Raw genomic sequence first — 15,040 nt, 5'->3', positions numbered from 1 at the left:
TGGTGGGGACAGGAATGATGAGTGGAGGAACACTAAACCAAAATGAAGTGTTCATGAAGAAGCCAAATAGAAACCTGTTTGGCGAATATTATTTTAAGGTATGTTACTTTTATTTATTCTGTGGAACTTTTGTTTAATGATGTAAGATGTATTGCTTTTGTTTATGCTTCATTCATTTAAATCTGTGAAGCTGTGATTCTTTGGCTGTCTAAAACACCCTGATGGTCTAAGAAAGAATAGGATGGCCAATAGCAAGGCAGGAGCCAGGACAGGCAGGGCAGGCTGATAAACCGAGAGAATAAATGGCAGGAGAAATGAGAGAGAGGAGGAGGAGCAATGAGAGAACCAGGGAAGGAGGACATCAGGGCCCAATCACCCAGGCATCCATGGAGCGAGACTGAAAGTAAAATTTACCGAAGTAACAAAAAAGGAAAGCCCAGAGGCAAAAGGTAGTTGGAATAATTTAAGATAAGAAATCCTGGCTAGAAACAAGCAAAGGTAAGGCCCAGTATTCATAACTAAGAATAAGCATCCTCGTGTGATTTATTTTAGAGCTGGGTGGCACTCCCCCAAAAGATCAAAAAGTCAAAAGAGTAAAACATCACACTAGAGGAATCCATGATCTTGCAACCCAAGTGAAAAATAGAAGGGGGCTCACATAATGTGTGTGTTATAAAAATGTCTGATAACAACTATATTTGTTCTGGCTTCCTTATCATCACCCTTTCCTTAGTGTGAGGTAGTGTTGAGCCACCAGGAGGATTAGGAGCCTCTGGCTAGGAAAGAAAGCTTGAGTAAGTTTAGTTAAGATGCAGTGGGCTGGTGATGCAGATCACTGGTAAAGTCCTACTGAGACATTATCCATTCCAAGTCTGAGTAAAATATCTACCATGATTACACTTATTTTCATCCAAAATATAATCTCGAGCTTGTCATTCTTCTTGGTAGCACCCATGAGATTTAAGTGATCATGAGCCTTGAATTGTACTGAACAATTTAATATTAGTGTTATTTCTATTTACTATATTTTGGGTGGAGAAAAAACTGTGGACAGGATGTATTGAGGAAAGAATCTATTTTCATTAAAAAAATTAATTACATAATTAACTAAAAACAAAACAAAACCCAAACTAAATATTTTAATTCTGATCTTCTTCTTTTTGCTCTCAGAATTTTTCCTAGTTTCTAGTAAATGAGATTACCCTATAGTATCTTTTTATCCTATGTCTACCCTGGAAAATAACATCTTTAAAGTAAATCTCATTTACTTCATTGTTTATAATTTCATTTGTACATGCACAGTGTTAAATTATTTTTTTAAGAAAATGAAAGATAAATTATTTAAAATGTTGTTTAACATGTTTAGCTAAGAAAGATGTGTACTGAGGTTAAAACGCAGAAATTATGTTATATTGTCCTCACCAAAGTCAAAGTCTAAAGAAATATTTGATGGCTAAGGCATGGAATAAAATTTGGTGAATGCCTTCCAGAGGCAGGAATAATAACTGTACATTCAATTACTCAAAGACAAAGTCATCCAAATTAATTTTAAATACAGAATTACTGCATTGTATGGACTAATGCTGAATATTGTTAAGAATCATAATGACTTAAATGTCTGATGCATCATTATCTAATTACTTAACATCTTTATTTACTATATCTTTTCTATGATAGGAAAATTATTCCTGAATATGAGAGATTTCAAGTTTCTAGGGATTTTTCTTGGTTGTTTGGAGTGACTGTAACCTTCATAAGACTTATACTTGTTAATGATTTCTCTGTAGGCCTAGAAACAATATCCTTACTTTGTACAACTGGTCTCCAGTATTTACTTATTATCCATTCATCTATCACCTATGAATCTATGTACCTATCATCTATCTATCTATCTATCTATCTATCTATCTATCTATCCTCATTTGTCTATCATCTCTCTTTATATATCAATCTCTGTTTATGTGTCTATATCTCTCTCTTTCTAATCTATAAGTATTCCACCCATCTATGTAGGATTGGTCTATTTTCCTCTATCCATTTATACACATAAGTATTCATATACCCAAGTTCGCATACATGTGTGCATGCAGATGGGAGGTTGATAAGGTTGATATTGGATGTCTGATGACAGAGATTTCTGTCCTGCCTGGTCCCACAGTTGTTCAGTCCCAAAGAAATACACAGAGGCCTACATTAATTATAAACTGGTTGACCTAGTAGCTCAGGCTTTTATTAATTAATTCTTTTTTTTTTTTTTCGAGACTGGGTTTCTCTGTAGCTTTGGTGCCTGTCCTGGAACTAGCTCTTGTAGACCATGCTGGCCTACAACTCCCAGAGATCCGCCTGCCTCTGCCTCCAGAGGGCTGGGATTAAAGGCATGCGCCACCACATCCTGGCTTATTAATTAATTCTTACATCTTAAATTGGCACATTATTCTTATCTATGTTAGCCATGTGGCTCGGTATATTTTTTGGTGAGGCAGTCACATCTTGCTTCCTCTTGTCTGAATGACAACTGCAGACTGAATCTTTCTTCTTCCCAGAATTCTCTTGTTCTCATTACCCCACCTCTACTTCCTGCCTAGTTGCCCTGCCTATACTTCCTGCCTGGCTACTGGCCAATCAGTATTTTATTAAAATACAATTGACAGGGAACAGACCATTGTTCCACAGCAGATGTCTTCCTTACCTACTGTCTACCTTATTTTGTGAGACAGAGTTTCTCACTAAACCTGGAGCTCATAGATACAGTTAGGCTGTTTAGCTAATAACATTCAAGTGTTTGTCTACTTACCCAAACCCAGTCCTAGGGTTACAGACACATGTAGCACTGTTTTTAGATTTTATATGGTTGTTGGGGATTTGTCTTATGTATGGCTTCTTTTGCTGTAAAAGGCACCATGAACATAGCAACTCTTATAAGGAAAAAATTAAATTGGGGATTGGGGTGACTGGCTTACAGTTTCAGAGGTTCACTCCATTATCATCATGACAGGGAGCATGCCAGCATGCAGACAGACATGGTGCTGGGTATATCTTGATCAGAAGACAACAGTGTCACCATGAGTGAGGATGGAGCAAAAGCCTGCCCACACATTGACACACTTTCTTCAAGGCCACACCTTCTAATAGTGCCATTCCCATTAGGGCCATTTTCTTTCAAACCACCACAGGATCAAAACTCATGTCTAAATTCTTGTATGACGGATACTTTAATTACTAACTCATCTCCTCGGTCCTTTTACTGTTTATGTAGGGCCATTTATCTTAATTTGAAATTTTTAAAGTACCCTAATTCTAACTTCTGATGTATCTATTAAAAACTATGTAAAGATGCATTGTCCTAGTAAAAAGCTGTTAGAATTAAGAGAAATAAAGTAAAAGAATCTGTCTTATGATTGTAATCATTATCTTAATCAGGTTAATTTAATTTTTGTCTCATTCTTGACTGAGATCTTCTGCAAGAACTTTACATACTATTAACTGCTAAGTCATCTCTGAAATTCCTTAGCTATTGTTTTATTGTAAATAAAAAATTGTCTTTAATTCTAAATTCTATCAGCTTATTCTTTTTTTCTCTGCGTCTCCTAGATTCTTCTGTTTGTGCATTAATTATATTTGAAAATAAATAATGTTTTAAATTCTGTAAGAGAGGTTAAACATTACTAATTCCCCTTTTGTGGACAGTTGATAGAACATAGAAGCTGGACATTATGAATCAGAACATTATGGAAATTGTAGCATATGACATTAAATATTAAAGAGTCACCTTACCTTGTCTCTTAGTCTGTCTTCAGGATACCTAGACATCATGCTACAAGCAGTCCCTTGGAGAGTCTCACATCGTGACTAACTGTGACAATGACTGGGGAGATGTAGATCCTATCAGGCCTTGCAAAACAACTGATCATAACCTCCGAAGAAGCTTCCTACACACCTTGCCAGTAAGAGTCATGAGAAAACATGTGTTTGCCTTTCACTCAAGTAAGAATTTAGTTAACATTTCTCAACAGCTTCATGAAAATACTTGGAAAATTTGACTTTATATCATTTTCATAATCTACTGTCTATTTTAAATTTTTTTGAGTTGTCTTTAAAGCCAATAACTGACTTAAGATACAGGTGATTGCTCCATGATGTAGTGGTGTCTGTCACCTTGAAAATAATTGTCTTTGGTTCACAGTTAACATTAGGGAAATAAAATTGTTTTTTTTTTCTGCCAGCCTCATTGAAGTAAAATGCCAAATCTTCTCATAATACATACTACTGACTAGTCAGTATAGTCTTTCAAACACTGCACACCCGGCAACTTATTTTCTCTCTGTTGTGCTTTCCATTGGTGTCTGATTTTTTTGCATACATCTCTGCCCTTTGATCATTTGTACAAAAAAGACTTTGATGCAATTTTCAGTAAACATGCTCTCCCATTTACTTGAGACCTTTATCTCAACCTATACTCAATTTGTCCTGTAATATTACCTCTTTATATTTCTTGATCTTCACTGAATTAAGCAGCTTTTCCTCAGTATGTAGTGCTGAGTTTGGTTATGGATCCCAAATTTCACATTTTTCATAAATGTTGCTGTCATTTTCAGTAGTTAATTAAAGGTTTAAAAAATGACCACCTCACTCCACGCCACATAAACATTATCTGAGACTATCTTAAAGCTTCCTGTCTTCATTTTTAAGTGAATAAAGTTCTCATGGGTTGATGCCACAGATTTGTACACTGAATGTGCTTGTGAAGTATGTTTTCATGTTTCTGTTTTGCTTTATGAGCAACTTAAAGCTGGATGTCTTTGTCTGTCGTGGTCTGCGTAGGCACACCTGTTCTGAACCTCGTCTTCAGCGATACTCTCCCAGTCATTATTTGCTTTCACGATTATGTCTCATGGTTCCTGCCATCTTCTTCGGGTTTTACTGCTGTCATTGTAAATAGTCACTGGCCTCTTGATCTTCACTGCATGGACCCTGTACTGTAGTCCTTGTCTTTTCTAAATATCTCTCCTTTTCTCTTCACTGATTAGTGCTATGAAAATGGCCTGATTTGCTTTTGTTTCTTTTTCTCATATGTGTATAGTTTGTCTGGATTGAGTTTTCTTATTCCAGAAAGAGTTATGAGTTACGAACATCAAATAATTCTGTTTTACCTCTAACACTTTAAAGCTGTAGTGTTTCCAAGTTTAAAACTCCCATTTGTGCCAAGAACCTATAACTAGATTAGTCATAAGCCTAGAGTAGAACCCAGTATTCCTAAACGAATATATTATTAAAACCATTCCTAATGATTATGGCTACATTCATAGATCATAACATATTTCAACTCCTCTTTGGAGTAGGTGATAATTAATGTGAGACCTCCCACTGGTCAAGTGCAGAGAAAAGAGATGAAGAGGTGCGCAGGTTTTTAAAGGGACCTACAAACCACAAACCCCTACACCCCAAAAGGCACTGGGTCTTTGCTGAAAGGGACACAAAGATTGTGAAAAACAGAGGTGGCAAATAACATGACAATATCAAGACAGCAAAGGTTCACAACATGGCATTTGAACACATGAACTCACAGCAATTCTGACAACAGCAAGATCCAAACAAGATCAGGAGAGAAAAAAAATCCCGAAAAAAGCAGAGAAAATGGAGACAAAATTACATCAGTAGCTGAGAATCCATTGCCATTTCGTAGCTGCTCTGATAGATAGAGTCATTTTTTTACTCTATCATTGTTATATCTATGATAGGGTGGCCCCAAGCCAGGGCAGGCTCTGCTATCAAGACTGACCGAGCAATACAAACTGTACTTGCAGTATGAATAATAAAAGCTCGGAGACAGAAATTGGGGTTCAACCTGAAAACCAGAAAAGCAAAGCAGTCGAGCCACTGAGAAGTCTTATTTGTACTAAGGCTAGGCAACGGCCAGCTAAGCAACCTAAACGCTTCTCTACTCTGATTTGATATTCCCTCTAGTGTTGGGATTAAAGGTGTTCATAGACACTGTGTTATCCTCTCTTTTACAAAGCATCATGAAGGCTTTTCAGGACACAGCAACTGTCACCAGTCACACTGGCGTTGTGTATAACAGATTCAATGGCTGAGCCTGAGAAAGGTGTCTTATTTATTGTTACATGTTTTAGAACAAAAATTTTGCATTTTAATCTAGTCTTATATTCTGTTGCATGCCCTGCCTACAAACTGATGTACCTACAGAGAGTTTAGATAGTGTTTGAATGTTTAAAAGTAGCTTTCCTAGATACAGGAGATGATTTACATTTTAATTAGCTTTTAATATTTCTCTTTGTTTATTAAACACACAAAATAATTCATTACCATCTTGGGATACATCTATTTTACATTAATGATAAAATATCAGTCATCACTTAAATAAATACTGGCATATACAGCATTGATTATATTCCATCATGCTTTTCATCATTGTGGTGAATCTGAATGGGAGAGATACATTATTAAAAATGAGAAGATTATGCAATCTCCTTAGATTCTTAAAATAGACACTTTCATAAACTCCCCCTTAGTAAATAAGTGGCACACATTTTCCATGGGTTTCCCAGGCCAGAAGTATCGTTCAATTAGAGGAGAAGGACTAAAGCAGCATTGGTGGGAGAATGGCTGTGAAAATAATTGTTCTCTAATGCAGCAGCTGCGGTGTCAGGCAAAGGACATTTCTGAGGAGCACTCTAAGCCATGAAGAGCCGAGGAGTTCTCTGTCTACTGCAGATAGAAAACTGTGAAAGACACAAAATGGTCTTTACAAGACCTGAATTCAGCCCTCCAAACACATATGAAACACCTGGACACAGTGGCAAGAAGGGAAATATTAGCTCCAGAGTCAGGTGGAATTCTGGATCTAACTGGTCAGTTGAGTAAGAGATATATTCACAGAGAATGACAACAGCAACACTCAAAAATAAAAACACAGAAAGAGACCAGACAAGGTGGAATGCAATTGAGGAATATACCAGATGCACACACATGAATACATCTCCACAGATGTATATTTACATCCCCCCAAACCTTGAACTGGCCAATGAGCATGGACTTTGATTATGAGGAAAACAACGAGATATTAACTTTACTAAATCTTTGAAATGAACACATATTAGGCATTATGCAAACCTCTCTAGTGATTCAATGATTTATTTTTGCTTTTTATATTTATACTTTTATTTAGTGTATCATGTGGAGAAATGTTTGCCACAGAACTGGTTCAGATATAAGAGAACAAACTTTATGGAGTCTGTCTTCCTCCATATCATGTGGGGCCCTATATAAGGGCAGACTATACATCAAGGCTTTGCAGCAAGAGCCTTTTCCTGCTGAGCCACCTCACCAGCCCTAATGAAATTTTTCAGTACTCTTATTTAAATGAGAATTACTGTTGTGATTTATTCAGGAGGTAAGATATGTAGACATCATCTTTAATAAGCAAGGCATTTAGGCATGTGTAATTGCACTACTTGTGATGGCTGGTTTGAATGTTGACCTCCTACAATAACAATAACCTGAGTTGGGAGTCTCACCTGAAGAGTTGTTCTGATTGCCTTAGTTGAGGGGGAAAGGCCCACAGCTAATTTGAGTGGTACTTTCTGATTGCAGTCCATAGAAAAGGGGCAAGATAGTAGGAAGATTTTTATTTTTGTCTGTTTCTCCTTGCTCCTCTCTTGTTGTCCAGTTGGTTTACCCATCACTGTTGCTGTCGCTGTGTGCATCACTGATATGAGAATTGGTGTTATTTGGCTTCCATCTTTGACTAGGCCCAAGTTGTTCTTCTGAAAATCTGCTTTTCCAGATTAGGACTGCCGAGGGACCCATCCTGGTGAACTGAGTAAGTTTTCACCCACTCAGGTATGGAACAAACATCTTGGTTAGTTCAACATAAGCTGATTTAATAAATTCTTCTAAAACACACACACACACACACACACACACACACACACACACACACACACACACTCATTGGATCAATACTGCTCCTCTAGAGAACCATAAAACAATTTAACAGTCATTTTCATTTGAAAGTTAACTTGATATTATTTAAAATTCCTTTATACAAATCAAAATTTCAATTTTGAATTTTTTTCTCTATAGAATAAGCTTATATGCATTCATTAAATATTTTAATAATATCATAAAATATTTATATAAATATATAAATTATTTATATATAAAATATAATAATATAAATATTAAATTGCTTTTATATTTAATGCTTTTTTAAATTTTTATTATGCTTATTTAGTATGTATTTGTGTGTGTCTGCTTGTTTGAGTGTTACAACTTTTAGATGGAGGTCAGAGGACAGACCATGGGAGTTGTTCCTCCTTCCACAGGTTGGTACTAAGGATAAGACTCAGATCGTCATTAAGACTTGCCTGCTGATACCCATAAATAAGCACCCCTACTTACATATTTAAAAGCATGCTCAGGTTTAATATGGTATTATAAATGACTAGTTTCTAATTTATGATCACATAATGTATCTCAGATTAAAGCTTCAGTTTCTAAAGATACTATGTATATTATTTTTATATCGATGAGAGACTAGTATTAATATGTATTGAATGAACAAGGGAAAGAGGATATCCTGATCCAGATGAATTTGCATTTTTTATTCCATGGATGCATGGTTATACTCTATTATTTTTGCCAGATGATATGATGGATGTCTCCTATATCCTGTGGCACTCTGGAATTCACCCTCTTAATGAGATGTCCCTTCCAACTAGTCACTGTCAGAGAATAGCATTCTATCAAAAGTGTGATTCAAGTTATCATTGGGAAAGAAGTACGCAGAGTGACAGTTGAAAACTATGGGGCACTTTGGGACTAGAGAAGGTTGATTGGAAGTACTGAAGTTAACGTTCACTAACCTAATAAACAAAAGGCTTTCTTTTATTGTTAAATGCTGAGTGCATTACTTTTCTTCCACCTGATAATGCCTCTTATTCATTTGCAGAGATTTACTTTAGATCCAAGAATGAATGGGTTTAGAAAAGTGTTTTTAGCAAGCAAAAGAGCATTCAAAAACGTAACTTTGAAATATTAATTCTTAAATTAATAATTCAAACCTATTTGATATAATCACTTGAGGCCTCTGGTTCTTTCTGTAAATTATATTTTTTCACTTGAACTTTTATATCATTCAAAAATAACAGTGATTGATAAAAAGTTTTCTATTGTCAAATTTTGTTTCATAAAATGCTGTTCATTCAACAAATTACACATTAAAGACTCATTTTATCAAAATTATAATGCTTGCTAACATTCCCATGCACGGAATTTAAACTCAGAATACATGGACTTTCACCTCTTATTAGGTCTCAAGGTAACACATGCAAATACACTGACCTCAGGTTATTTAAATTGTATCTAAATTACTCCTCTGTCTATTTGTCCATTAATTGTCCTCAGAGAAAAGGTGGAGGAAGCGTTTTATAAAGATGAAAAGTCATAAACCTTGATTTGTTTTTAACACAGTGAGAAGATTATGGAGATCTGAATGCATGACAGCTCATGTGCCCCCCACACATGTTCTTGTCTATCAAGAAAAATAAATGGAGAGGGAAAATATCTCATCAATCGGTGATCATATTACAAACTGGATTATTTAATTAAACATGATTTTCATCTTGATTTTAAAGTATTTTGCAAGTTTTAAGATAAAAAGGTTGTTTTATATTCCAAAGTCTTGACGCTTACACAGTTTTTTGAAAGGCAATCGATACTGGGCTAGTATCTGATGAACATCGAATGCTACAACAACCTTAGCATGTTCTATCATGCCCAGATCACAGATAATTTTGTCATTCCTCATCTTTCAACTTTAAGAGTTTGAGAACATAAAAACAAATGTGAAAATAATTTGCTTCTCTCAAAATATCACAGTATATGGGATAATCTACTTTTACACTACATACATGAATATATTTTGTTAATTTTTGTTACTTACAAAATGTTTCATTATATTTTCATGCATGTTTGTCATATTAGTTCACATTTATTTGCCCTTCACTTTCCCAATATCTTTCTAAATTCCCTTCCTGCCAGTCTTCAGCCTCCGTCCTAATGATCATATAATATATTTATGTGCAGTTTTAAATATAGACTATGCATATGAGAAAAGTAATATAAAGTTATCCTTCTTTAAAAATCAATACTTACATGTTTATGTTGCCATTTCCATACCCTGAAGACTCTATGGTGTTCAACTTATTGTCTAGTTCTATGGCAATGTACATTGTTTTCTTCCACATATTAATACATGCTCTGGTACCATTACATTAAAAGGCTATCATAACTTTGCCTTTCATTTTAGCTTTCCTTATTGTTAACTATATAAGAACATTACGAATATATCAAGATATTAATGTAGTAATATGTTGAGAATTTATATTCAAGAATATTTAAGAATATAGAACAAAATACTAAATACTAGTATTAGCTTTGCAAACTAAAAGCTACACAACAGTGTGCACAACTCTGAATTGAAATTTTATCACATTTGTTGATTTCCCTGGGTTTAATTTTAGCCTTGACAGTGCACAGCATTTATACATTCAAGAGGAGCTATGGACAAGCTAGTTGAATTTTTAATTCTATTCTATGTATTACATGTATTTGTGTATATATATACATATATATATAATTATGAGTGTAACTCTTACATACCCTTAACAACTTTATTATAATCTTCATCAGGTGTTAGCTCCTCTGTAGGGATTCTCACATCATGAGGTTGTTTAGAAGGTAGTTGCTATTATGAATGGTGTGTATATATTCTTCATTTAATTAATTGTTGTAGAAGAGAATAAGCTTTGTTGCAATACTTTTGATAAGTAGTAAACAAATAATGTCATATGTGTATGTCTGAGATTTACAGCTTGATATTATGTAATATCTATATTGCAAAATGCTTATGTAATCTGGGTGGTTAGCTCCACATTCTCATTTGTGAGGAGAAAAGTTACAGATGTACCTTTCATTTAGAACAGTTTCAAGTATGTACTGTGTTATCATTTATCTCCAGGGCAGATCACACATCGCATGTCTTCAGAATCCACTTCTTTGTAACTAATATTTTGTAATATTTGTAATATTTCAGGACTTCAACTTAGTTACTCCAATTTCTGCTCCTGATACAATGGTTAACATCGATGACATAACAGGATCTAGACAAGATTACAGGAATCAGAAGGACTTACCTTACATTTCTCATGCTAGGATCCCAGATAGATGAAAAGAGGAAATTATGACTAGCATTCCTCCCACTGTTTTGTTTTTTCAATTTGATGTGACCAGCTATTTCAAACCCCTGCTACCCTGATACCCCATGAGGATTATAGTTTCCTTCAACTATGAGCCAAAATGAACTCTTTCTCCTTAAGATGGTTTTGTTAGGCCTTGTCTTACAGTAGCTAACATACTGGTAACTATGCTCTTGATGTCTGTGTACATTATTTGGAATATTTTAGACTCCATGTGTGAGATATTGCAGCTTACCTTTTGTATCTGGTTTATTTCACAAAGTCTAAAGGCATCTAAGTTAGTCCAAACTATTGTAATGACAATGTTCATTATTGCTTAGAATATTGGGTATGTACTGCATATTAACATTCCATATTCATACAGTGTTGAACTGAGCATTTACAGTGCCAACATAGCTTTACATTCTCACAGTCAGCCCTTCTTTGGATAATACATGCTTTTTTTTCATCTTATAGCAAGATTAAGATCAGGAACTCTCACAGAGATTAAATTTTACCACTTTTGGGCTAAGACTATTGGTTTATACATAGAAAGCTTATGAGCATAAATATTCATTCAGAAAATCAATAAGAACATGTACTATTTCTCAACAAATATATACAAATGTTCATCTGTGTGTGGAGCTCATGTGTTCATGCCATATGTATGTGCATCTGTGTATGAACTTTACATGTGCTTGCTGTGTGCATGTGCATATGTAAGTGTCTCTATACATGTGCATGTGTGGCTTGTATATGATTTGTGTGTATATGCACATATAGGTGGGGTTTACATGTTCATGGCATGTGATTGTGTATATCTTAGTACATGTGTGTGAAGTGTATATGATGTGCATACATACGTCTGTATATGTTTTGGTGGGTTCATGTGTGTATAGTGTATGTATACATGTGTATATGGTGAGTATATGTTGTGTATATGTGTGTATATGTGAGGCATGTATATATGGGAAATATACATGGTAGGTGTGTGTGTGTGTGTGTGTGTGTGTTATTGCCTACCTGACTCTTTCACAGAATTGATCACCTACGTATGTTTACATAAAAAATACACCTTCAGTCAGCATCACATCTTTCTATCTAATTCTTCTGGAATAAATTTTCTTTTTCTAGCATTTCATAACATATATTTCTTTCAAAGTTTCTATATATCATAAGATATTTTCTTTTGCTTAACTTGCTGGATACGGGATTTGAAGTTGGAAGTTTTTTTTTTCCTCATGACACAAAAGATAATTTTCAAATATTCACTTTGAATACTCTTTCCACTTACATTCTAAATACTGATTTTCATTCCTTTATGTGTTTCAGAGTTCTTTAATATCTACTTTAAATATTCCTAGATTTTGATACAGCGCGCACACACTCACACACACACACACACACACACACACACACACACACACACACCAGAAGTGTAATTATCTCCCCCACTACCTATATAATTCCATACACTTGATTCCTATGAAGGATCAAAAAACAACAGCTGCTCAGTGGGGGCTGCTGCTCATAAGAATCACTTCATTTCCCTCTCTCCAGCCCAGCCTTCTCCTTAGTCTGCAGGTACAAATGAGAAAGGTTGGAGCAAATGGTATGCAGGGACGACAAGGCAGATCACTTCTCTTTCCTTGAAATTTAATCTATTATTTCCTCATTGGTTTCACCTCTCTCTGATGTTTAAAAAAAAAATAAGATTCTTCAAACATGATTGCTTTTCTAACCATCTGCTGCAGCTCCCTTCATCCGTCCCAGTTGCTCTTTAATGTTCTGATACATTATTATTATTATTATTTTATCTCTATGTCAATATTTGATTAGAACCACATCCAGTATTTGAAATTTTGTGTCACCACACTAGGAAAACTGATATAATAGAGTTACATATTTGTGTCTTGAGAAGCTGTGAGTCCTGGTGCCTCAATGTATGAAATATTATCATTGATTCAAGCTCTTTCAAACTAAGATGCTATGACCAATATTAGTCTTTCAAACAGGAATGTCAGAAGAGACCCTACAATCTATGTGTTTGTGAATTCATATATATATTCACATGTTTATAAATATATTAAAATGTGAATTACATATATATATATGCATATATATATATGGTATGCATAAAAACAAATAGAGTTATCCTTCATAAACTGCATTGTGTTGACCACAAGTGAGTTTGTACAGCTATTCAGTTATTCGTTAGAATATAGTGGTCCTGGACTCACTGGTTCTTGTCACACAGGGAAGGAACCTGCTGCAGAAGAGAATGGCAAGGCTGCTGACAATAGTCCTGTCTGAAAGCTGGGTTGGGTAAAAATCTTTAGCAGGAAGCGAAGCCTGTTTGGTCATGACAAACGAAGGGATGATAAAGAGGTTATACTTAAGCGGTGACTTGAAAAGTGGCCGCTGTTAAGACTTTCCAATTTATGGTAAATTTTATGAGCATTTAAGACAAACAGATGGGACATAAAATTGGCACTGAATTTTATTTTTCAGAAACTGAAAGATGTCAGGACTAACATAAATATAAAGATAAAAATGGGCACTGTAATCTCAGCAAAGAGACAGGCTTTAGAATAGAGAATAATTTAGATACTATACCCTGGGGAAACAGAACACTGAAGATGTGACTGGATGAGAATTGCTACAAAAGAAAGGCTAACCCAGAGGAACTGAAAAAATAATAACAACAATAAAACAACATAAAAATAAACAAAGAAATGTAGAAGGCAGCATGTCTCCCTGGAAGCCAGCTAACAGAGTAAAACAACAGGCAATCAGGAGGTGGTTACTACACACTAGGGTTTCGTTGTCTGCCTCTCATACCCAGATCTCCTTGTGAAGGTCTCCCCTTACCTTTATTCTACTAGCCACTTTGTTGTTTTCTGTCATCCCAAATGCTTGCCTAGTTCAAGTAACTGCAGATTAGTTGCTTTCTGTGGGGTCAGAACCATAAAATCATCATGTATAAGCAAGAATGAAAAGTTTAAAATAGAATTAAAAAATTTAAACCAGCATTTAAGGTTTAATGGTTTTCTATAACACTTGAAATAAAACCAAAGAGCTTACCAGGGAGTGTAAAGTCTGTGATTTATGACATGCATGACAACTTCTCTACTAACCATGCTTTAATAACCATGATCTCATTGCTGGTTCATGTGCATGCCAACCGCATCCAAGGCTATGACACTAAAGACAGGTGTTGTGATATACTGACTTCAAAAATGGATACAATTTTCTTTATTCTCTATGCACATGCTTTTATGAGAATTTGTATCTAGACAGATTGTAAGCCTAGGGAGAAGCATACTATCTTTCTGCTAAATGAATATTAAGCCCACTCCTACTGACATACAGTTATACCCTAGAATAATGCAACTTTCAGTCCTCATCAAAGAAGCTTCTACTTGCAGCAGACTGTGATTAATACATAAATTCAAAATTGATCAGAGTGCACAGAACAAGAGACTGAAGGATTTTCAGAGCAAAAATGGACACCTTTATCACATACCCTCCACCCAAGGGACAGAGAGACTTTAAGAGCCAGAGACAGTGTATGACTACAAGGAACCAGTCTCCCCTGAACACAACAGAGTACTTCATGATGGTTAGAAAAACATTCACAAGCTCAGTGCCAGCTGTATTAAATCACTGCATGGAGAGATGATGTAGATATGGTAATTTATAAGAATGGTCTCCATAGATTCTTACATTTGAATGTTTCGTCACCACGGACCAGAACTCATTAACTCATTAGAAGGATCAGG

This window comes from Microtus oregoni, unplaced genomic scaffold (genome assembly GCF_018167655.1).
Source record: "Microtus oregoni isolate MIOR12 unplaced genomic scaffold, Mior012 000008F_ref0000371, whole genome shotgun sequence".
Taxonomy (NCBI): domain Eukaryota; kingdom Metazoa; phylum Chordata; class Mammalia; order Rodentia; family Cricetidae; genus Microtus; species Microtus oregoni.
This window is presented reverse-complemented; position numbering follows the sequence as displayed.